Source organism: Microcebus murinus, chromosome 2, assembly GCF_040939455.1.
Source record: "Microcebus murinus isolate Inina chromosome 2, M.murinus_Inina_mat1.0, whole genome shotgun sequence".
Taxonomy (NCBI): domain Eukaryota; kingdom Metazoa; phylum Chordata; class Mammalia; order Primates; family Cheirogaleidae; genus Microcebus; species Microcebus murinus.
Genome location: NC_134105.1, coordinates 65,158,827 through 65,182,317, shown reverse-complemented (window position 1 = coordinate 65,182,317; position 23,491 = coordinate 65,158,827). Strand labels below are relative to the sequence as shown.

At 32.9% G+C, this 23,491-nt stretch overlaps 1 protein-coding gene and 1 long non-coding RNA gene across 27 annotated transcripts in view; one reads left to right on the top strand and one right to left on the bottom strand.

Annotated features, from left to right (window-relative positions):
• The window catches only part of ADGRL2 (adhesion G protein-coupled receptor L2), a 632,947-nt gene that overhangs the window by 112,990 nt on the left and 496,466 nt on the right, over positions 1-23,491 (bottom strand). The window lies entirely within an intron of this gene.
• The window catches only part of LOC105861928 (uncharacterized), a 35,960-nt gene that overhangs the window by 7,336 nt on the left and 5,133 nt on the right, over positions 1-23,491 (top strand). The window contains exon 2 of the long non-coding RNA XR_012916055.1: positions 20,826-20,913. This is a non-coding gene — a long non-coding RNA (uncharacterized LOC105861928). The remainder of the gene's footprint in view (positions 1-20,825; positions 20,914-23,491) is intronic.

The window sequence follows — 23,491 nt, the reverse complement described above, 5'->3', positions numbered from 1 at the left end:
ACAGATCATCATAACAGATATAGTAAAAACTTTGAAATATTGTGAGCATCACCAAAACGTAAAACAGAGACATGAAGTGAGTACATGCTGTCGGGAAAATGATGCCAATAAACTTCCTGGACACAGAATTGCTACAAATCTTCAATTCGTAGAAAATGCAGTATCTGCAAAGCACAATAAAGTGGAGGATGATAAAATGAAGTGTGCCTGAATGCTGGACTCACTTCAATCATTCAACATTTCACAAACATTTAGTTGGGTATTTTGCAAAGATACTGAACAGTATTTTCAAAATACTAAAATGAAACTTAATGTGCTGTGAAATTCAATGAAACTCAATTAATGTGTTACATGAGCATTTTCAAACTGATTTATTTTACTATTTACCAAGAGGAGTTTCTCATTCACTATGTTTACAGCTGCCACTGTCATCATTAGTGGCCCTTCTGAAATTCTCTTGTAACTTGTCTCCATACCTTGAGTTTTTGTCTACTACAGTTTAACAACCACACTACTACCTTTATCCTTCTAAAAGGAGATCTAATCCTAGGAGGCTTAATGCATTTGATAGTTCTTCCTGGTCATCAAGATAAACTCCAAATGCCTAAGTATGGCATGCAAGGGCTCTTAACTTTCTAGCCACATTCAAAGTATCCAGATTCTTTTCCCTGAATTCACTACCTAAAATGAATAAAAAAAAAAATCCATCTTTCAAAGATATACTCTAATGTCATGAGGCATTTTCTGAAACTAATCACCTGTTTTCTATGCTCTCATGGATTTATACAGGCCTAAATCAGCATACTTAGCAAATAGGAATATTACAATTTATATAGGAACTAGTCTGCCAATATCGTCTTGTATCTTTCTTTTGATCTCAAAAAGTATCTGTGTGTGACAAATCCTATTAATATTTTAAAAAATAATGCTACCTAAGAAAGAGCTAAATGTTTAAAATTTCACTTAGGAACACTGGAACTGGGAGAGACTTTTAGGATCACACCACCCAGTATTTCTTGTGTGTGTATGTATGTGTGTGTGTGTGTATATATATATATAGCACAAGTATGACATTTTATATCAAACTAATGTATAATTATGTGCACAATACAATTGAGAAAAATTTCATGAAGAAATACTCATTTTATACAATGTACTAATATTTGCTATTCTCTTTCATCTAAGTGATGATTGTAACCCACTAAATATTGTCTTCATGAACTGATAATGGGTTGCAACTCACATTTTGAAAAGCACTAATTTAGTGCAAACCCTTAAAGAAATTGGAACCAAGGATAGTTATGTGAATTTTCCAGGGTTCCTAAACTAATTAATGTTAGGCATTATGTTGTAAGACACTGGTCATACTATGTAGGTAGCTCTTCTGCACATTCTTAATACACATATTGTATATTCTTATCATTTTGTTCAGCAAGAAACGTGAACCTTCCGGTGACATTCAAAGCTATATTCTGGGCAAATAAAATAATAATTCTCAAATGTTTGATATCAGTTATAAATTTATTTATAATAATCCACATTAAACATAAAACAAAATATATTCAGAATATCTAACTTTAGCTAATTACACTAGGGGGCACTTTTTAGTATCTCTAGACTTCAGGCCTAAGTGCATCTTTCTGGGAAAGTATGTCACATTCCTGGAATTTCAGAGCTATGGTCTTTTAATCCATTACCAGTTTTCTACCAAGGGATTACCCTCTTGTTTTTCTTACATTAATTATATATAAACTCCTCAGGCAGAAATTCTAACAGAAAGAATGTAAACGAGCTAAATAAAAAGAATGCACGTAAATACATCATTTTAAATAGAAATTCAATAAGGGTTTAAAATTATTTTTCTTTGGAAGGTTTTGTTGTTTAAATAAAAAACACATGTTAAAAAGCTTGTCACATTTGACAAGCATATTAATGCTGAATAAGTAGTCCACTTAGAGTTTCATCTACAAAGGTAAAACACATCTGAGGAGTATTTGGGGAGAGAAAACATAGGAAATACAAAATTATCTAATGGTTCACTCATTCTAAAAAGTTGAACTTGTGCTTTCTGGCAAAAAATTATCAGCTTATAATCAAATTTTGACTATAATTGGGCAATATAAAGGGTATGTAATTATGTGGGTAACTGCAAAGAAATAATATGCATATTTCATATCTAAAATGATACACTGAAATACAAACCATGTTTAAACTAAAGCTGCTTTCAGCAAAAAAGGCAAAAGTCACTTGTTGCAACCATGCTGCTTTGAAGATCCCCAGGAGATCACTATTATCAAGTTAGTAGTATTGATCAACATCAGCCAATATAAGATCCATTTTATCTCAGTTAGCTATTATCTAAGTGACCAGTCTAAATGTTCACAAAAGTACACACAAAGCATAATTTGTTCCTGTTTTGGAGTAACATCAGTTTGGGATTGTTTGTGTACATCTGAACAGTAACAGGGTACTCAAATTTGGAAAAGACAGAATTTATGGAAATATCAATTCTATTAATTAAATCACAGAATGAGGTTTTGAAGTAGTAAATAATAAATCACAACGAATCCTCAATCTGGTTGTCAAGGTAACGGCTTTGCCTCTGCCATAATTGCTGTGATCCCCATCTTGCCCTTTTTGACATCAAGCCTTATCATGCATTCTGGTCAGAGACTGAGAAAGTAGCTTTTCTATTCCTCTCAGGCAATCATGTCACATGCATTGAGCTTGACTGAACAGGGCCATGCGACCATACAAATGCTGAATTCAAGGCCTTTCCTTTTTCTATCTGGAAGCAGTAATTACTAGTAAGCAGTAGTATATTCCTATCAACCCTTAGATAAGAAATGGAACCAAGGCATCTTGGCAGGTCTTAGCAGCTGTATTTAAAGGAGGTGTTTACTAATTTATTATTAGAAGACCGCTAATCACTAATGTCTTAAAAAGTTAAACATAATTTATTTTTAAATTCTTCTGAAAACAGTGATGAAACAATAGGTTTGAAAGAGTCATATATAAAACAAACACAATTACTTGCATTAAAACATTACAGTTAATATTTGTAAATCAAATATTATGAGTAACAGTAAAAACAGTGCCAAATAGATTTTACCAGCTCAAAATAGTTTTCCTTCATTTTCCCTTCATTACTTCTATTTATTTATATCAGTCATTTTTAGAATATGACTATTATAAAATAAAATCCTGAACTAAATTGGTAATTTTATATCTCTCATTCCATACAATGGTTCCATTGTTTTCTATTAATTGCTTTAATTTCCTCAATTAGATTCTCCATTAAAGATATTTGTTTTCTAATACAATTTGATTCATTTTCAAAAGTACTCCTTTCGGTTATTTTGCTGTGCTATTCTGGAATACTCTTTTTTAGATAATTTAATTTTTAAATTCTCTCTACTGACTTCACTATTAAATATTACCACTATATTTAGCAGAATGGCCAAGATTCAACATATTCATTCTTTTTGTTTTATTTACTTAAACTCAATATGGGGTCACAACTCATACCAGTTTTCTCTAGAACCGGTCACTTACCTAGCATATTTATAAGCCTGTTTCCCTATCTATAAATGTAACAACACTGAATAGGTAGGTCATAAGAATTTGGGAATGAAAGAAGGCATACATAGTGCTTAGCTCTGTTCAATACATGTTTAGGCATAAAGCATTCAATAAATTTTTGCGTTCAACATCATTAGCAATTTCCCCATTTTCAATTTAAAAATAGGATGCCAGGCAGTAAATAGTACAATTTTGGAACAGCAGATCAGAAAGCTTTGTAAAACTTTAGTAAAAAGATTCAACAGTATCTTTTAGGAAACCATATTCTGTCAACATATAATTCCAGGGAAGAAAAAGTGACAAGAGTCTTTAAAAATCATTCACAAGCACAGGGTTGTTCTAATGGGTTCCAGGGGTCCTCAAACTTTTAAACAGGGGGCCAGTTCACTGTCCCTCATACCGTTGGAGTGAGCACTGTGGGCCCGGGAAGAGTTGGCTACTAAGCTGGACAAGCAGCCGGGGCAAAAACACCTGAAGGGCTGGATAAATGTGCTAGGCAGCCCTCGGGCAGTAGTTTGAGGACGCCTGGTAGACAATAAAGAAAGCAATTTCATATGATAACAGAGAAAAATTTCTTAACCATCCAAAACACTTATGAGCGTAAAAAAAACACTAGCAACTGAAGACCTTTCTCTTACTACTTATAGCATGTCAACACTATGGCTGCAATTCCGATTTTAAAAATAATGTGTAACTTAGCTTTTAAAAAACAAAGAAAATCAGTGTCTTGCCTAAGCAGGTAAGCAAGGAAAGTACATAGTTAATTACTGATAGAGGAAGACATAAGAGCTGGGCATGGTTGTTCATGCCTGTAATCCCAGCAGGCTGGGAGGCAAGAAGATCCCTTGGGGTCAGAAGTTCAAGACCAGCCTGAGCAAGAGGGAGACCCAGTCTCTACACAAAAAATATAGAAAAATTAGCCAGGCATGGGGGTGGGTACCTGTAGTCCCAACTACTCCAGAGTCTGAGGGCTGAATTATGAGGATCCCTTAAGCCCAGGAGTTTTGAGGTTACAATGAGCTATCACCACACCACTGCATTCTAGCCTGGAGATTGTCTCAAAAAGAAAAAAAAAAAGGAAAACAGTAATAATTATTGGAATTCAGAGTGTTAGAAATGAAACAATAATAAAGTTGAACTGACTGACTAAATACCAAGAAGAAGAAGATCCAAAATGAAAGTTTGGTGCAATATCAGAAAAGCACTCAGGGCACCCATTTCCCATGCTACTTTTAAGTAACCAGGACCTAAGAAATCACATGGTATGAAATTTATTGCTTAAATATCCCCCCCATTTTTATTTTATATTAAATAAATTGATTCACTGATTCTCTTTTAGAATTAGCAACTACAAAGTGTCTTGAAAATAGGAAGAGTATTAGGAGGAAAAGGGAGGAGAATTCTTCTTCAAAAATCAACATCAAAGCAATACAGTCAAAGCTTGATTATCCATGCAAGTAGATGTTAGAGGAGACTGATCAAATATGTTGCTACTGTCCTGTGTTAATTTAACTTTTTACACTGAATACTGATATCTGATTTTACAGTTCAAACAATAACTTAAAACACAATTAAAGTATTTTTGTAGCACTTCATTACTCAAGTAGTGTTAGAATGTTATTTTTTTATTCTCTTAATAAATTCTCTTAAGTTCTCTCACATAAAATGCATCATATTGAAAATAAACTGTATTGCTTCTCAGACTAAAGCAATATACACCATAAAATATTCTCTCTCCCAATGAAACAAACCATACCTTAACCGGGTAAGTTAATTAAGTGCTTTGGTTTCAAAAACCAACTGCTGTTGCCAGCTGCATTTAAATAAGAGTAAATAGAGACAGTTTGAGCTGTCAACAAAAGATATAATTAAGTTGGAAAAATGCTGTCAATAAAACATGGCTACATTTAAAACTTTAGAAAACAAATAGGGCCAACTGGATTCAGACTATATTGTATAGTCAATACACTCTCAACCACTAACGAATTGGATCAAGTAACAATAATCTAGAAGGGGAAAGGTCTTCAAATATATATGTGACAAAATAAGATTTTATTCAAATAGAGATTAAAACATTGTATTTAGCCTTTCTCAACTAGGGGTCCAAGAGAGAAGAAAGCCCTCCATAAAAATGATTTGAGGGCTTATTTTCCCAATTCTGCTAATTCTAGATCCATTGGAGGGAAGTTAATTCAATACATACAATGAATGTGTTAAGTCTTAATTACCTACTGGAACTAGTTGAGAAGGCTTATAGAGCATCTTATGAACTATGAAAACAGATTTCATATTTTCAATTTGAATCATGTCATGGACACAAAAGGCATATTCAGCCCCTCCCCTCAGAGTTATCTTCTAACCATAATGATGTTAACATGTATGTTTGCAGTGTTTCTAATTTTTCGAACTGCTTTCACATGTACTGTGTCACTATCCATGTAAACAGTTCTGGTTATTTGGACAGTTTGCAGAAAGCATGATATTTTACTGTTCAAAAAAAGTTTTTTTCTGTAATTTTTTTTACATAAAATTACCTTTCACTCTGATGAATACCAAAAGAGTCTGAATGACGCAGGACATTTTAATTATTAGTAGTATAATATGGCATAAACAAAATCGTTCAGTAGGTCTGCCAGAAAGCACTATCTCTTAGTTACAGTAGAAAACAGTAAACTCTGCAAACCTCAAGTATTAGGGAGGGGATAAAACCATATCTGTACTTGGCACAAAACTGATTTTTGATGTTTAACCAACTTTTCTCATTTCTAGTTGGAATAATGTCATGATTCATCATTTCTCTATCTTCACATTTCTCCTTAGATACCTAAAATCAGGAAACAAATTGTATATAACCTAAAGGTTTTTACAGTACATTTATCTTGGCATACAAGAAAAGCAGGGAGGCCCAATAAAAAGGTGGACTCAGAAAAGAAGAGCAGTGTGTATGATCTCTAGCAATTTTCACCCACAATAATAGAAAATGAACAATAGTGAAAAGGAAAAAACTAATGAGTCAATCAGATATTCACCAAGCTCCCGGAGCTCTAGCACATTTCTTAGGCAGATTTGGGGAAAGATTAAGACAAAACATTGTCTTCACCTTGAATAGTTTGAGGTCTATAGGGAAGCAAAGAAATAGATGAAACATCACCAGTCTATACAAGGAAGCACATATAAATCAATATTCAATTATGTGGCACAGACTGTTAAGTGGTATAGGAATTGGGAGTAAAGGAAGAGTAGTGAAAACTGGACCAGTAAAAGATGTTGGAAAGAGGGGAAATCTCAGCATAACCTGGAAGGATGAGCAGATAGAACCAAAAGGGGATAACAAGGAGAAACAACAATCTCAAAGGCAGGTTTCTTTTTTTTTAAGTATTATTTATAACAACTTAAAAACAATTTAAAAAAAATTTCAAACATTAACATGGGATTAATATTTAATAAAAGTATTCAGGAATTAATGTCCTACCAATATATATATATATGTATATATATGTCAAGTTTTATCAATCATTATTTTGAGCCCCAGATCCCATATCAATTCATAGCATTACCTGTATCATTTCATAACAATATATAATTTCATACTTTAGCATACAAATGTTTATTCCATTCTATACAATATGAGTATACTGGTATTTCAAAAAAATATAGGAAGAAATGGAGTAATACTCCACAATGCTAAGGACTAAAATATGCCACTGCACTAGTTAAAGTAGGGATTCAAGGGGATAGGACAAAAAGATATCTTAATATTGCTTTCTACCAAAAAAAAAAAAAACCAGCACAAAACGCTCTCAGTTAAGAAAAACTTAAGGCTGACTTAATTTTCCATGCTTGTACGAAGCAGAAAAGGTTGTCTGTATCTTTTACTCTTAGGAAGACAGGAAAAGTCAACTATTTGAGAAGTAACTTCCCCAAAACAGCGGAAGTATATCTGAGGCAAGTAATGTGCTGGAAAGCATTCCAACAAGAGCTCCATTAAAAATATTCAAATGATGGCTCTTTGAAAAGGGCTACACAATAGGATATCACTTAAGACACAGTGACATAAGGAGAACTATTATTTCCGTTGTGCAAATGAGGAACCAAATTGCAGCATATTTAAATGATTTTTGTTCATAGTGCTAGTAATTAAGAGAACTACAAATCAAATTCAGATATTTTATATTTTAGTTTCTGTATCACTTAATTTTTTACCACAAATATAAAAAACAGTCATCATAAGAACTTCCTTCTCTTTTATTACAAATATCCCTGGCTTGTTTGGGCATATGTATTTTAAGTATCTTTCTTTGCTGGATTGAGTAATTAATCACTACATAGCTATAAAGCTTAAAAAAAAAAAAAAAAAGGAACCCTCTAATCCAAATGGCACATGTTCTAGTTGGGGAAATAATATAAGTGACTACCCAGAGATACATAGCAATTCAGTGGCTGAGAAAAAAGTCAAAACAAATAATTTACTTTAAACTGTGGTGATTTTAGTTTCTTCAAATATTACTCCTCAGTATTCTTAAATTTTTCCTGAGTGCATTCACTATTCTGTGTTTTAAGGATAGTTCAGTTTCTTCAGATATTTCCCAATAACACTGACTCCAAATCTACTCACTTATATGTTATATTTCTAATCATACAATGCTACTTTCAGTCAGGTCCTAGAATGGAAAAAATTCAAGTCTAGAAGTCAATCTTGTTATCATAGTTACAAATCATTCATAGAGGAGGTATGGGTAAAAGGAAGAAGAAAGGTTGGGTAAAAGGAAGAAGTATGGGTATGGGTATGGGTAAATGGAAGGTATGGGTAAAAGGAGGGTATGGGTAAAAGGAAGAAGAAAAATTGTCATATTTGGTTTTCATTTCATTATTAGGCTAACAGATTTTCTTAAGAATATATTCAAAGTATTTTAAATGTTTTGGAGAAAATATCTTTCACAATATATGTATATGTTTTAAAACAACTATTAACTTTTTATATAACTGATTCAACTAAAATCCAGTAGAATCAAAATGCTACCATAACATATAATGTGTATCTTTTTAAGAAAAAAATATTCCTAGTATGTTCGAGAATAGGACTATAAACCATATAAGACTGTGTTTATTTTGGATTTCCCATGATACCATTTACTCTAGCTTTTAGCCTTTTATGTGACATTGAGCTATTTTACAGTTATAAAATAGTTGAAAAGAATGACCTGTTAATTTTAAAAAGACACATTACAACATCTCTCTCTGGAACTATAATATTTTAATTTCTTTTCTGAAGGCAAACCAGTTGGAAAGTGACCATCTGCTAGTGTGTTAGTATTATTTGGGCAGAGTAATGAATATATGTTCTCCGTTTCGGTAAGAAGGGGACCATTAAATGAAAGAAATTCAGGGGAAAAATAAGAAACTAACATATTGATTCCATGCCATGTAAAAAGCCTTTTTCATTAATTATTTACAACTACAAACAACAATAGAATAGTTTTAAAATGCATGATTTAACTGATAGTATAAATAAATCTTCTGAAATCTAATTTTTACACTAAGGCAAGAAATACACTGCAAAGTAAACTACTCAGCTTCCTATCAATTCCTCTCATGTAATTTCTTCAACAACTATTCATACATAGACAGGATATGCCCCAATCATAAATATCTTCCAAACATATAAGTTAAAAAACATAAACACAGTAACTTAAACTTCACAGTTTAAGTTATAGCACAGGTTGCTATAATTTTTTTCATGTATTGTGAAACATTTTCCAAAAATACATGCCATCAATATTCAATGAGTTGGGTAAATACTTATTTACAAATTATTATAAGGATGTCAAGTCAATTAATAAATAGATATCTGATCTACATTGTGGTTAATTTCTGTACGTGTAATGTGGATCCCAAAAATATCAAGTATCTTGTTTTTTTTATTTTTAACAAAATAAGGGTCTTAAACAAACAAAAAAAAGCCATGTATTATCCTGTACTTTCTCGGTTTACAGCTTCAGTAAAATGTAACTCTAAAAATAAATGTCATTCATGTTAGATAATTATCCCTGCTTCATCTAGATCAGACTAGGAATTTATGTCATTCTTCGAGTATCTGCAGAAAACCTAACTACTCACACATTAAAATACTGAAATAATTTATTGGATCCTTCCATTATTTAACACTTGTATAGCATCTTACTATATATCAGGCACAGTTCTCAGCACTACATAGACAATAATTTCTCTAATCCTCCTAATAGTAATATTTTAATCTTCATTTTGAAGAAACAAAGTACAGAGATGTTAAGCAGCCCAAGATCTTGCAGAGGAGAGCTATGATTCACACTCAACCAGTCCTGCTCTGGACGATGCTCATAGCACTATGTATGCCACCTTACTCACGTCAACTGCTGCAATAAATTTTATGCACAGAGATAAAGGCAAATATTTCTAAGTCGGAAAGTCAATACTAAGAAATATCCCACTTTATGTGACCTTAAAGTGAGAGTATCTATTAAAATGAAACGTTACATCATAAGCACTCTCAGAAACAAAAACAAAACCATTAATAAGAATGGCTAGGAAGACAGGAATAGGAATTAAGACTCAATACTGTAGGATGAAGGGTTGGGCAGGCATGGTTAAGAAGAGCACTCAGAGAATCCTGACTCAGAAAAGGAATCTCTCTAATGTCAATTTCATCACATTAGAAGACTGAGGTGGTTGTTTCACCTCTCACTGCAGTCCATAGCTTGGAAATTATGGCCGAAAGATTTTGAAGCTGAGCTTTCACAAGTAGATTTAGCTATATGAAAACCAAAGACGGAGAATAACAATTTAAGTCAAGAACTTTCAATAAATATCCTCTAGTCTGAGGATCTGAGTTACCGATTCTATCGCCAGTCTACTGTGTTATCCTGGACAAACATCAAGTCATGAACTACTGATTCCTCAAGTCAAAAATGAGAGGATTGGATTATTCTCTTCAAAGTCCCTTCTACAGTCTTAATCACTCAAGTTAAACAATCACTTACAGATAGCCAGGTCTACTTGTTAAAAGCTCAGGTAAGTGCAAATCAGGGATTTCTCTAGTAGTCTGAAATGGTCTAACAGAATCCAAGGAAAAAGTAATTTTTGTAGCACATTTGAATGTGTAAAAAGATCACATATTATCCACTTTAATATTATTAAGAGTTTTCAGGAGATAAAATACCTACAGATTACAATGTAACAAAGATACAGCCTAAAAACAAATGCTAGGATTCTTAAATATAATTTTATGACAGAATATATACAAAGCTATGATAGAAATAAAAAGTATCGCATACAAGTATTTGCTTTAAAAATTATTTCAGAAACACATTCAAAGCATGTAATAAAACCAACCTTAATTCCAATTACGACCAGGCATCAAAAACTCTTTACATTTTTAATGTATTTACATCATACAAAATGTCATATGTGGAAAGCATTCATAATTTAACTTTTTAAAAATATTTCAAGACTCTGTCTCAAAAAAAATTTCAAACATTAGCTCAAATATGGTGACTTTTTAAAAATTTCAACTTTTTAAACTACCTTAACCATTCATTGAAAGACACAAAAATGTGGTAACTCTCAAGGTCTCGACTTTTACTCAAATAAATAAAGATTTGTTTTACAAGCACTTCTTATTCAGTATTCTCCTTATGCACTTTAAAAAGTTGAACTAGTAAAGCAAATGTATAATTGATTTATGGGGTGAAAAAGTTCAAGTGAAGGACATGTTATTAACTGTGCTTAGAGAGGCACAGTGGAAGAAAATGTACTTCTCTGGAACATTTTAAAAGTAATATTACAAAAATGCAAATGCTAGATACAAATGATGCTCTCTATTTTATAGTAGCACATAAGTCCCACAATAAACCTTAAGCCTCCTTCCAAAAACAATAACAAAAGGGCAGACTCTATATCAAGCCACAGATAAAAGGCAAATCTTTTTCCATAGTGGACATGTAAGAAGGGTGTTACATACACTCAATTACTATTTAACAAGAGTAAGATTTAACTGTTGTTCCAAACTTATAAAAGTACATCAAGAATCTAGTCACAACATAGTGCAATATTAAACAGATTCAAATATGTCATAGTTAAAATTCTATATAACAATGAATAATGCAATTAAAAGTCTAATGGAACATAACATACTCATAATGCTTCTGTCACTCAAAATCATTATAAAGGTTCTTTAATCAAATTTTACTTCCTAATTCTGTATTTTGTTCAGTGGAAGAAATGGATTTTATTACATATTTTCATCCCATATCCGTATGAATAACTACTCCAGCCAGTCAGTTTTTTAACCAAATGCTAGAAGATAAGTATTATTAGGGAACTAGGCCGGCAGTTGTTCACTCTGTCTGTCATATCCCTTTAATGCAACTCTGATTTGCCTTTGTTCTGACAGTAGCAAACAGCTGCTTATAAATGAGCCACCATCCCTGGGCTGCCTCCCATTATTCCACACTTTTGTTTGACAAGGTCACTTGCTGCAGGGATTTGGGGGAGAAAGATTGTGCAGCCTATAAAATTAAGAGTTTAAGACATAGGCAACCCAGCTATTTTTCTTTTGGTAGCATGAGCAAATCAAGACTTTTAAAAAAAATAAAAAGGTTATTTGTTCATTGAGCAAGTCAAACGTTTTAATGCTAATTTCAAACACCTAAAACTGCATCACAAAAGCAAATCATTTTCCCTAAGTCCTCTTTCCTTTAAATTTATATAACAGCTGTATAAAAGATTTAATCACAAAACAATAGTAACAAGCAAATATTAATAAACATTAGGGTATTGCTTCTCTTCTGTCTTACAATGAGAGAATTCCGATCAGGAAGAAAGCAAGTGGAAAAACATTTTCAAAAAACTTGAAAATATAATCTTACAGCTTTATCTTGGTTTTAATGAGAATTTAATTTATGACTAACTTCATTAACAGGAAAAGAGACAGGGACCTCTAAGATCAAAAAATTCATAATTCTATCCAATGTTGATTGTTACCTTTAATGAACTTTTACACAATATATAAATTAAGCCAGTCTGAAAGTTCTTATTAAAATGTTTAATCAATATTCCCCAAATCTCAAAAAGGTTTATAATTGACACTATAAAGCTAAGCTCACCTTTAATTTTCAGTTCAACCTATGATCTTCAGAAAGGCTTAAAGCTATATCATAATAATTTCATACAATTAAGTTGTTTCCAAAGAGAGGCATGCAGACAGAATGAAATAGCAACTTTTCAATGCAATGGATTAATGTGAAGAGGGCATGTTGGAGTAGCTGCCCTTCTAAAATGAATCATGATTTTGTGGTTTTGAAAGTCTGTGAGTAGGAAAAGATCTAGGAAACTCTTTAGACATTCTTGGGATAAAACCACCAAAATGTCATATAGAAATCTGGAGTTAAATAGTTATTTGCAAAGATTTGTCACTATTCCATCTCTTTTACCTATACATATAAAGTCAGAGAGTTTTGTACATTTTCCTCAGCTTGATATGCAACCATCAGAAGGAATATAAGTCAACAGTAAATTTCAATACTGTATTAATGCCTAACTAAAATAAAACTAAAATTCTTTTTAGCAACTTTAACACTTTGAATGTGTTCACTGGTAAGAATTAGATATTTCCTTATGGGGAGGGGGAATTAACAATCAAGTGTTATCTAAATTGACCTGATTTTCTACTCAAAGTTTATAATAATATTCATAGAATATACTATCTAAGTTTTCAGAAAATTTCCAGCCTTCCGACCATCTAATATTCTCAGAAAATTTTACCAGTTCTTGTCTTATGTGGAAGGAATTCCAACTCTAAAACTATTTTACTATTAGCTAGGTTGGTGTTATATACCTTATAAAAGCTACTCTATTTTCTCTAATTCTTAGCCACACACTCTGATCAATCATTTATGATGTTCAAATAAAATGAGTTTTCTACATTTCAATCAGAATTACCACCTAACTGTTAAAGAACATTTACAAAGTACCACATTTAGAGATATATTAAGAAACAAATATTATAACTGAATTATTCAAATAATTCAGTGCTAACAAGTATTCACATAATAAAATAAAAAGAGGCTAATGGTAATCTCTTATGATATCCTCTACTTTCACAGAAAGATTTGAATGCTCTAACAGTTCACTACTAAAAGTAGAGGACAGAAGATTTTTCAGCTTCATTTATATTCAGAAGCATAGAAATCACCAAAACTCATTTACATCACTCCATTTTCCTTACAACATGTTAACAGCAGGTGGTCTATCTATATCATCTTTGAAATAGGTAGGTGGCTTAAAATGCCTTTACATGTCAGTCAAGAGCCTGAATTAAAAATAAACTTGAGCTTTAACATCATAATTTTCTCTACAAGATGCAATAATACAGAATAAACATAATAGTGTGTTCTCATTTTAATCTACATTCTATATACTGATTTCATACCATAAATTTGCTCATTTTATTCCATCATGTTCTCCAAAGAGTTAAGCATTACTTAAGCTGATATAATGGGTAAAACAATCTAGTAGGAAGTATTTCTGATATTCTTATTTAGCTTTATTTATGTATTTTTGCATACAAAAAATTTGTAAGCATTCCTTTATAATGACGAACACTAAAACATATTAACACCATCATGATAGGAAAATCATGATTATATTGGTTATGGGCCAATCCTTAAATATCCATCTATGTAGATATATATGAAAAATATCTAAGTATCCTCTTTTGACAATGACTTTTCAGAAATAATAGTACAGAATAATTAAAATAATGTCCAAGGGCATAAGCCTCCTTCTACTTAGTTTGACATCTGATATTATAAAAGCCAGACTGAAACACAGAAGTCAATCAGCACCAATACTTGATTAAGTGTGAACAAACCAGTCATTGTGAGAGAACAGTCAATACAAAAAGGTTACCACAGACAACACTGAAAAATCATCAGCATTACAATTGCTTCAAAATAGGAATACTGAAGATTAACGTCACATATTTTTTAAAATGGAGGCTGGGCACAGTTGCTCACATCCGTCATTCCAGCACTTTGGGAGGCTAAGGCACAAGGGTTGTTTGAGGCCAGAGTTCAAGACCAGCATGGACAACATAAAAAGACCTCATCTCTACCAAAAATTTTTAAGAAATAGCCAGACATAGTGGTGCAGGCTTATAGTCTCAGCATTCGAGAGGCTGAGGCAGGAGGATCGCTTGAGCCCAGAAATTGGAGGTTGCAGTGAGCTCTGATGGTACCACTGCACTCTAGTCCAGACAACACAGTGAGACTTTGTTTCACTAAAAAAGAAAAAAAATCTTTTTGCTGTTGTTAGGGGTAGGGTGATTCTATTACTTGCAGTTTTTCAAACCAAAGTCAGGATTTCTAGGGAACACTGTCTTCATACCCATGAAAACTTAGAATTTAGCAGATTATGGCCCAACTTAAATTTTTCATTATAATTGTGATCTCATTCATGCCCTCTGAGAGTACGAAACTGGTAGGGAACAAACCAATCTACAAGTACATCTTAAACAAAGGACCCTAAATTTAACTTCTAAAGAATCTCTCTCGTTATCACTGTCTAGTGACCAATTAATACCTAAAATCAAGGAAAAATGAGGTAAGAACTACTGAAACAATTGAATTGAAAAGTACACTTTTATTTTTCACCTTCCACCAATAATGTAGTAATTTATGTTTAACATCTGACTAGACAATAAAAATATTCTTATAAAAGGGAAAGAAGATCAGCATTTATCAATGTTTTAAACAGGTAAAACAGTACAAAGTTTTAAAAGGTAGTTTATATAAATAATACCAACCAATATAAACATTAGAATTTTCACAAGCAGAAAAATGGAAAACTGAGAAAAATAATTGTTTTTGGTTGTTTTCATTATGCTAAAATGTAAATGAATAAGTTACAGGTAAAACTCATAACACCAATAAAAACCAAAAAGCTTAATCATTTCATAATATTCTTTGCAAAAAAACTTCAATTATAACTAGCTGTTCTGACAACTTAAAATGTAACTTACATTCCTATATTTTGAAAATAATTTCATATTAATATTTTCAACTATGCCAAAATTAGATTATCATTATAGTTAATACCCAAAATGTGAAGTTATTATTTCAAACTAATGAAGATAAAAGTCTCCATTTCTACTTTTGTTTTACTTTAAAACTGATCATTGCAATTTGAAATGTTACCTTAAGGGCCGGGCACAGTGGCTCACGCCTGTAATCCTAGCACTCTGGGAGGCCAAGGTGGGTGGATTGCTCAAGGTCAGGAGTTCAAAACCAGGCTGAGCAAGAGCAAGACCCTGTCTCTACTATAAATAGAAAGAAATTAATTGGCCAACTAATATATATAGAAAAAATTAGCTGGACATGGTGGCGCATGCCAGTCCCAGCTACTCGGGAGGCTGAGGCAGGAGGATTGCTTGAGTCCAGGAGTTTGAGGTTGCTGTGAGCTAGGCTTGACACCACGGCACTCTAGCCCAGGCAACGAAGTGAGACTCTGTCTCAAAAAAAAAAAAGTTACCTTAAAAAGTCTCTTATTGTGTTAAGATATATCCAAATGTTTCATCAAAGGATAAACAGGAGAATTTAGTTTAGATCATTTAAATGTATAAATGAAAGAGGATCACTGCTTGGTGTCTGGACTGAATAAATATGCTAAGTATTTCAATTTAGATAATTAGGAGTAAATGAAAGATTTGTACAAATTTTGGTTTCAACAAATATTAGGTTACCAAAAAAAAAAAAATCTGTACCAAATTAGTCACATTTTATTCTCCTTTTATAAAAACACTCATGAATATATATAATAAGTTTTATGTACAGATACATATACCAAAGTGTATGAAATTAACTCTGAATAATTTGTTGGGGCACAACTAAGTTTTTAATTTCATACAAATCTCATGAATGTTATTTTCTGTTGTTTCATCAGGAAAATGTGCATTTCTTATTTGTTACATTTTGACATTATATAGCGTGCTACTGTCTAAGATATACAGCCATTAAACATAATATTTTACAATGTAGATCAAATGGCCAACAAGTTGTCATATAGAAATCTGAACACTTAAGTGAATTCAAAATTACACTTGACCTCATTCAAGACTCAATTTAAATCTCCTTTTTTAATTTAAGTGTTCTAAACAAAACAGAAAGTATGCATCTGAACATCTAGTGTACATTATTGAATGTTAAGTCATCAATTATATTTTATAAACATTTAATAAATCAATAGTTCTGATGATCGATTTGACTAACATTCACCCTTCATCTTCACAACAATGAGAAACTGAAATTCTTTATAAATCGTGAAGAGATGAGTTAAAGTATTCAAATTTATACCTATATATTAGCACTTTCCTATCATGATGTTTGTATATGTTTACTCAGCTATGTTCATCATAGCTGGAAGTCATTATACATGGTGATCTAATATTTATATTATAACAGGGGTGGCTAAAATTAAGTAGATTTCTTGAAGAAACAACAATATTACAGCCTCCATTAAGAAAATAAACTGATCAATACATTTAAAGTAATGCAGCAAGGGTCTTCCAGTCCATGTTTTTCTAAAAAAGTACTGTTATATTTTATTTTATTTTATTTTAAATCAGAACTCTGTGCTTCTGACCAGTGTGCTAAATTACCCCCAAATCAGAGAACACTGATCAGGTACTAAGTCTGAATTTTTCTATTCCTGATGGTTTTTGAAAATAGCTGAAAACACACTGACTCTACAGGTGAAATGGAAGAAAAAAAAAATGGAGAACTTGAGAAATACACAGAAAGTAATTCACAACTGTACTTTAACAACAATTTGGTCCTCTTGGATCTTAGTCAACAGGACCAACATTCCTCCAAGTTGTACAAGCGAGAAACCCCAGAGTAACCCTTGACACTACCTCTCCCACCTCCAAGTCTGGCTGATTTTAATGTTTTAAGTACCTCTCTAATCCATTTCCTTTTTCTCTACCTCTACTTTAGCAAGATAATCTACTTATTGATCCTTGATTCCACTGCTCTCAAAACATCCTTTCAAATCCTCTGCACGTACTTTAGTTCCACCCTCCTCCCCCTTCACAATCCTTTCTCCTCACAGCACCCATGACCTTTCCAAACACAAATTTGATCAGAACAACCTCCTGGTTACTACTACTAGCTCTCAGGATAGAGGTGAAAAATGTGAACATGGGCCACAGGGTCCCATTTGGTTTGATCCAAGTTCTCTGAGTTCCCATCTTATTTCAATTTGTCAAATGTACAATATACCCTTCAGTTCTCAAAAAAAGGATTACCTGAACCCCTGATCTGGTAAAATGTCCACATTATACACTCTAACTCATCTTTCCAGTTAGTAAATATTGACAGTACACTATTTTGCAAGGAGCTAGTTAAAATGAAAACAGTATTCCTGACCACAATAAAGCCAACATTTTTGTGCAAATAACAGGGACCCGACACACACACACACACACAAGAGAAAGATATAAAACAGATAAAGGTTCATGTTGTAATAGGTACTAAGAAAGAAAACAAAGTTAACAATGTGTTGTATGTATGGATGCTGTAAGGGAGAGGGATTGTTCTCTGAGTAGGAACAATTAAATAGCAATCTAAAAAAGAAAGTAACTATAACAAGGGGAGGGGAAAATGATTCTGGGCAAAGAAACTACAGGTGTATAAAGGCCCTCAGACATTTAGAGGAGTAAGACCAGTACCCAGGGAGGGAAGGGAGCCTGTGGAAGACTGGCACCTTCACAGGTTAGAGAGAGAATCAGGAGATGGATTGTTTAAGGTTTTGTACTAACTGAGTTACTTATTCTTGACTTTTCAACTGAGGGCTTTTACTAGGAAAACAAAGTGATCCAATTTATATTTTACAAAGTTTAGTTTTGCTAAACTGTGGAGAATGGAGAAAGAGGGGGGCAAGTATGAAAGTGGCCACTATACAAAACAACAGTGTTTGCAGAATATGCCTAAATTTGTCATTTAGTTAATGTGTGTCTCTCCCACATCTTAAGTAAGTTCCATGAGAGCAAGAACCTTGGGTGGTTTTATAACAATATTAGCAGTGCCTACAACACACAATGTCTAGCACAAAGCAGTGTCACAGATGAAAATTATCAATGAAACTCCTTCAATGTAAGAGAAAAAGTCAGGAATTTCTCTCTTTCTCTGTCTCTCACACATGCACACAAACCACACACACACACACACACACACACACACACACACAGCCTTATCCAAAATGGAGCTTTTTAAATTATTAAGTGGATTCCAAGAGTGTAATATTTGGTGTCTATGTTAGCCTATATAATTGTCTAGGGAGGGCTCCTCAGTTTTTATCAAATTCTCCAAGGGCTCTATAAGCTCCAAAATTTTAAGAACTACTAAAGCTATAAGGTACACTTATCACAGGACATAAAGAGATAATCATCTAAAATAGAACAGGGAATAAAATAAAATCTAAGTTCTTTGGAGATAAAGTTAAATCCTGATTATTCACTCACATGAAGAATAAATATTGTATGGACTAACGTTTTTTTTAACGTTACTTATTCTTGACTTTTCAATTGAGTATTTGGTTTTCCTTTATAACTGTATTTCATTTCAGTACTTAGTATTAGTATTCGCAATTCCAAGTAGGCAGAAGCAGTTTGCAATCATACTTTTTTCAAATCAAACTTTTTTCAATGATAAGAATTATTCTATAGACGATCAGGTATTATTGGAGAGTTACTTAACTAAATAGTTACTTTTAAGTACAGAATTCAATATAAAACTCACTCAACAGCCTCCATATTGTTTGTTTTTTCTGTCACATATCAGTACAGCTGACTCCTACTTTCTGACTTTCTGATACAGATCTAAAAAGAGCTACGCCATGAACACATAACAAAGGAAGTCACAACACTCCAGAGAAAAAGTTTGGTTTGTTTTTATAGACACCCACAACAGCACTCCCCTCTTCCCATGAGGTTTAGTAACAATGTTAGCTTGTCCATTAGCATAGCAAAACACATTATATACAGGCTATTTTTAAAATTATTTTTGGATAAAACACTGAAATTTTAGTAATCATCAAACACTAATCATAATAGTAATTTCCTACCCAAAATCAAGTAAGATGCATAAAAACATTAATGGGGATTTTTTCTACTACCCAAAGTTTTAAAAATAACCACTATTTTAAATAACAGGCATCTCAAATTCTCCTGTCCAGAAACACAATGTAGTTCTTATAGAAATTTGTATAGTTTATTTGCAATCATAGATAACAATTTATATTCTAGCAATGAAGCATACTTGCTACTTCTGTGCTTTGAACTCACCCTTGCTTAATATTTGTTAAGACTCACATAAGACTCCTATGCATGTTATAGACAAAGTCCTGAGAAAACCTTTTATTCACATGCACATACACACACACATATCAATCCATACTTACCAAATTGAAAAGATTACTATCTTTTGTGTAAGACATACATTCAGATTAATAACTCAGTCATTAAGATATGCTTATAGAAGTGGATCTTGTGTGGCTAATGAAAGATTATCTTCTATTTTGCAAGACATAAAATACAAGGTTACAAACTGTAATATCAGTAAAGCATAGGTTCAATAAGAATCACTAATAATTTTCAGGGAAATTTATATATAACATTTCTTTAAAATAGCTTTTGCCTGCCACAGTAACAACTTAAATTTAAAACTGAAGTATGGTTTTAATTACTTCTTTGAAACATATTTTTTGAGGAAGCAGTACTTATCTTTATACACTTAAAAGGAAGCCAGGATATATTAAAAGTTCTATTCATTCATTGAGCTACTGACTATGCTAATATGTGCCAAGCACTAGTCTGTGAAACAAAACTTGAAACAAAAAGGAAAATGGTAGGTCTCTATTCGTGTAGAGCATACTATAGTAGGAGAGACATACATATAAAGTATTTATGGATACCAAGACTGTTATGAAGAAAATAAACAGGATGATGTAATTTGGGAGGTGCTTTCCATATGATGGCCTCTCTGGGGGTTGACATTAATTAGAGCCAAGACCTAAAGGATGAGAAAAATCAGGGATATGACAAGCCAAGGAATGAGTTCCAGACACAAGAAAAAGTCTGGCATGTTCCAGAAAAAGAAAGAAGGAAAAGAGCATGAAATGTTAACATTTCTTTCCTATTCTGCTAACAGCAGCATGGCTTAACAGAAAAACCACGGACTTGAAGAAGTAAGTTTGGATTTGAACCCCAGCTCTACTAACTTAAAAGTTATGTGACCTTGGGTAAGTGACCAAAACTTTTTAGCCCCTTTTTCTTAATAATGGAGAAAATCAGATCCATATTTTATGACTACTAACATTAAAAAACAATCTTCATCACACAAAAAATGCTCAATTCCTTCCTTCTTCCAAAACTGGTGTCACTTCTACCTTTCTGAACCAAAAAAAAAAAAAATTACAAACCGTTTTCTCCTTAAAGTTCACAATCTATGCAAAATGACTTAAATAAAATTATTTCAAACAATATTTTCAGTGCTGCTTAAAATAATCCAGTTTTCATGGAAATTATGATGTAAGTCCTCTCCCTGCATTCCCTTTAGGGTGATGAATTGTTTCCCTGTGCGTTCTATTCTCCTTGTCTGTGGAGTGTACAGCACAGGTTACTAACAAAGGCCACTTTACTCCCTGGGTGTATCTCAGGAGAAATGCACCATTGGCTCAAAAACAGCAGCAAAAACTACAAATCCCATATTTGAGAAGATAAAATAAAAGAATTAGTGACTACTTTCCTTCCTAGAACAGGTAGCAGCTCCTAATCTACACTGATCAGGGGGAAATGATCTCTTCATATTAAAAAAAGGTTAAATAAATTATAATCTTAAATAATTACATGAACATTCCATATCCCCCAAATAAAAGTGAGAAAAAATAGCTGCAATGCAGTGAAAGCTGCTAAAATACTTCCAGTTCTACCATGTTTCCCTGAAATAGCCCTAGCAGGATTTCTAAGAATTTGCGCAATTTAAGCCCTACCCTGAAAATAAGACCTAGTGATGGGCGTGGATACGTAGCATATCTGCACAACCCAAGCATTTTGTCGGGAGCAGCCCTTCTCATCTGCCCCATCATGACAGTTACTATCCCAGAGGTGACAGGAAAGGTGTGGGCAGCCCCACCAACAAGGTCGGCTCCCCCTGTCAGATCCTGGCCATCCTATGCATGCTGCAAGCTGAGGCATTGAGGGGAAAATAACACATCCCCTGAAAATAAGCCCTAGCGTGTCTTCTTGAGGAAAAATAAATATAAGACCCTGTCTTATTTTCAGGGAAACACGGTAATACTTCTCGTTTATCTTTATATCAGAAAAAGTCTGACTAGGGGATTTCAGACAGTTCTCGCCCATCAATTCCCAATACAGAAAATGCTGCCCTGTGTCACAACTAGCTTTGTCAACTGTTAAATTACATTACATTTTAGAAAAACAAAATAAGGTTATAGTTTTAGAAATAGAGAAGAAAGATGAAAAACACTGGAGCACTTTAGCTAACTTACTATCTTTTATAAAGAGTTTGAAGCCTGTTTAGAGTGAACAGAATAGAGAAAAAGAATAGAATCTGCTATCTATAAAGCAGCATGCTGAGAGCCAAAAGTTTTAATACAAAGTAAAATGGACAGATTAAATTCAGGGAGATGGGGAAATCCCATTTTCCTACTTCACTGTAAATATATAGTGATTGAAACTTTCATATTAACAAAGATGTAAATGAGGCTGTCAAATTAAATAGAAACTTTCTATTTAATAATATGCAATAATTGCATAATGTTTAAAAATTTTTGCCCATAATATGCCCTGGTTAATTCATTCTCTGGTTCATTACTCTGCACATATCAATGACAGGTATCTGGGCAAACATCCTCCCCACCTCACAAAAAAAGGATTGTTCTAGGCATTATCTCAATGCTGTAGCAAATACATTCAATTTCTTCTGAATCTGAAACAGGTTCTCACGAGATATATACATATGCTACCTTTAGACACATCACTTGGCACTTAATTCCCCATACATGAAAATCAACAAGATCACCTAATCTGAGGCTTACAATGAGTGCCTTTTTTATAGAGGGATATACAGAATAAAGCCATGAAATACATATCTGACAACATACTATTTAGGAATGTTTATGACTGTTGCCATATCATTGGTGGCCCATATCTATGCTAAGTAAGTACATAGTAAAGCATAAATTAAAAGAAATACTGATAATTTAACATTATTTTCACAGTTTCAGTGACTTGTCATAAAGAAAAATTGGGTTCTAGCATTTTTAGCTCTTCCTCCAAAATAGATTGCTACTTATATCAGGAAACTGTAATTATTTTTTTAATGTCGTTCCTATAAATACTTTGTTGAAAAATAAAATATCTGCTGCTCTTCAGATTAATTTCATACTTGGTACTAAGGAACTACAAGAGTCTAGGGGTGATTTAATACTTCTGACACATAATTCAATAGGTCTGAGTCAAATGTATTGATTTCTAATCTTCTCAGACAACTTCATTATTTTTTTCCTACAACTATTTGACTCAACTACCAATCTTATGTCTGAGAAAACATGCTCTTTTATTTTGTAGCTGGCTCTCCCTATATTATACCTGATTTCTTGGGTTCCAACCCCTTCAGTTGGCCCTAAAACACTTAAATCTAATTTTACATTAAATCAAATGTAAATAACAGTAACAGATTGAGGTTTCCCATCATTTGCCATCTTTTCATCAACTCACCACAAACCACTCTCCAGAACTTAAGAACCATCACAGGAGGGAGCCACTGTTGTTTAGGGCAAAGTGTCACATTCTTGA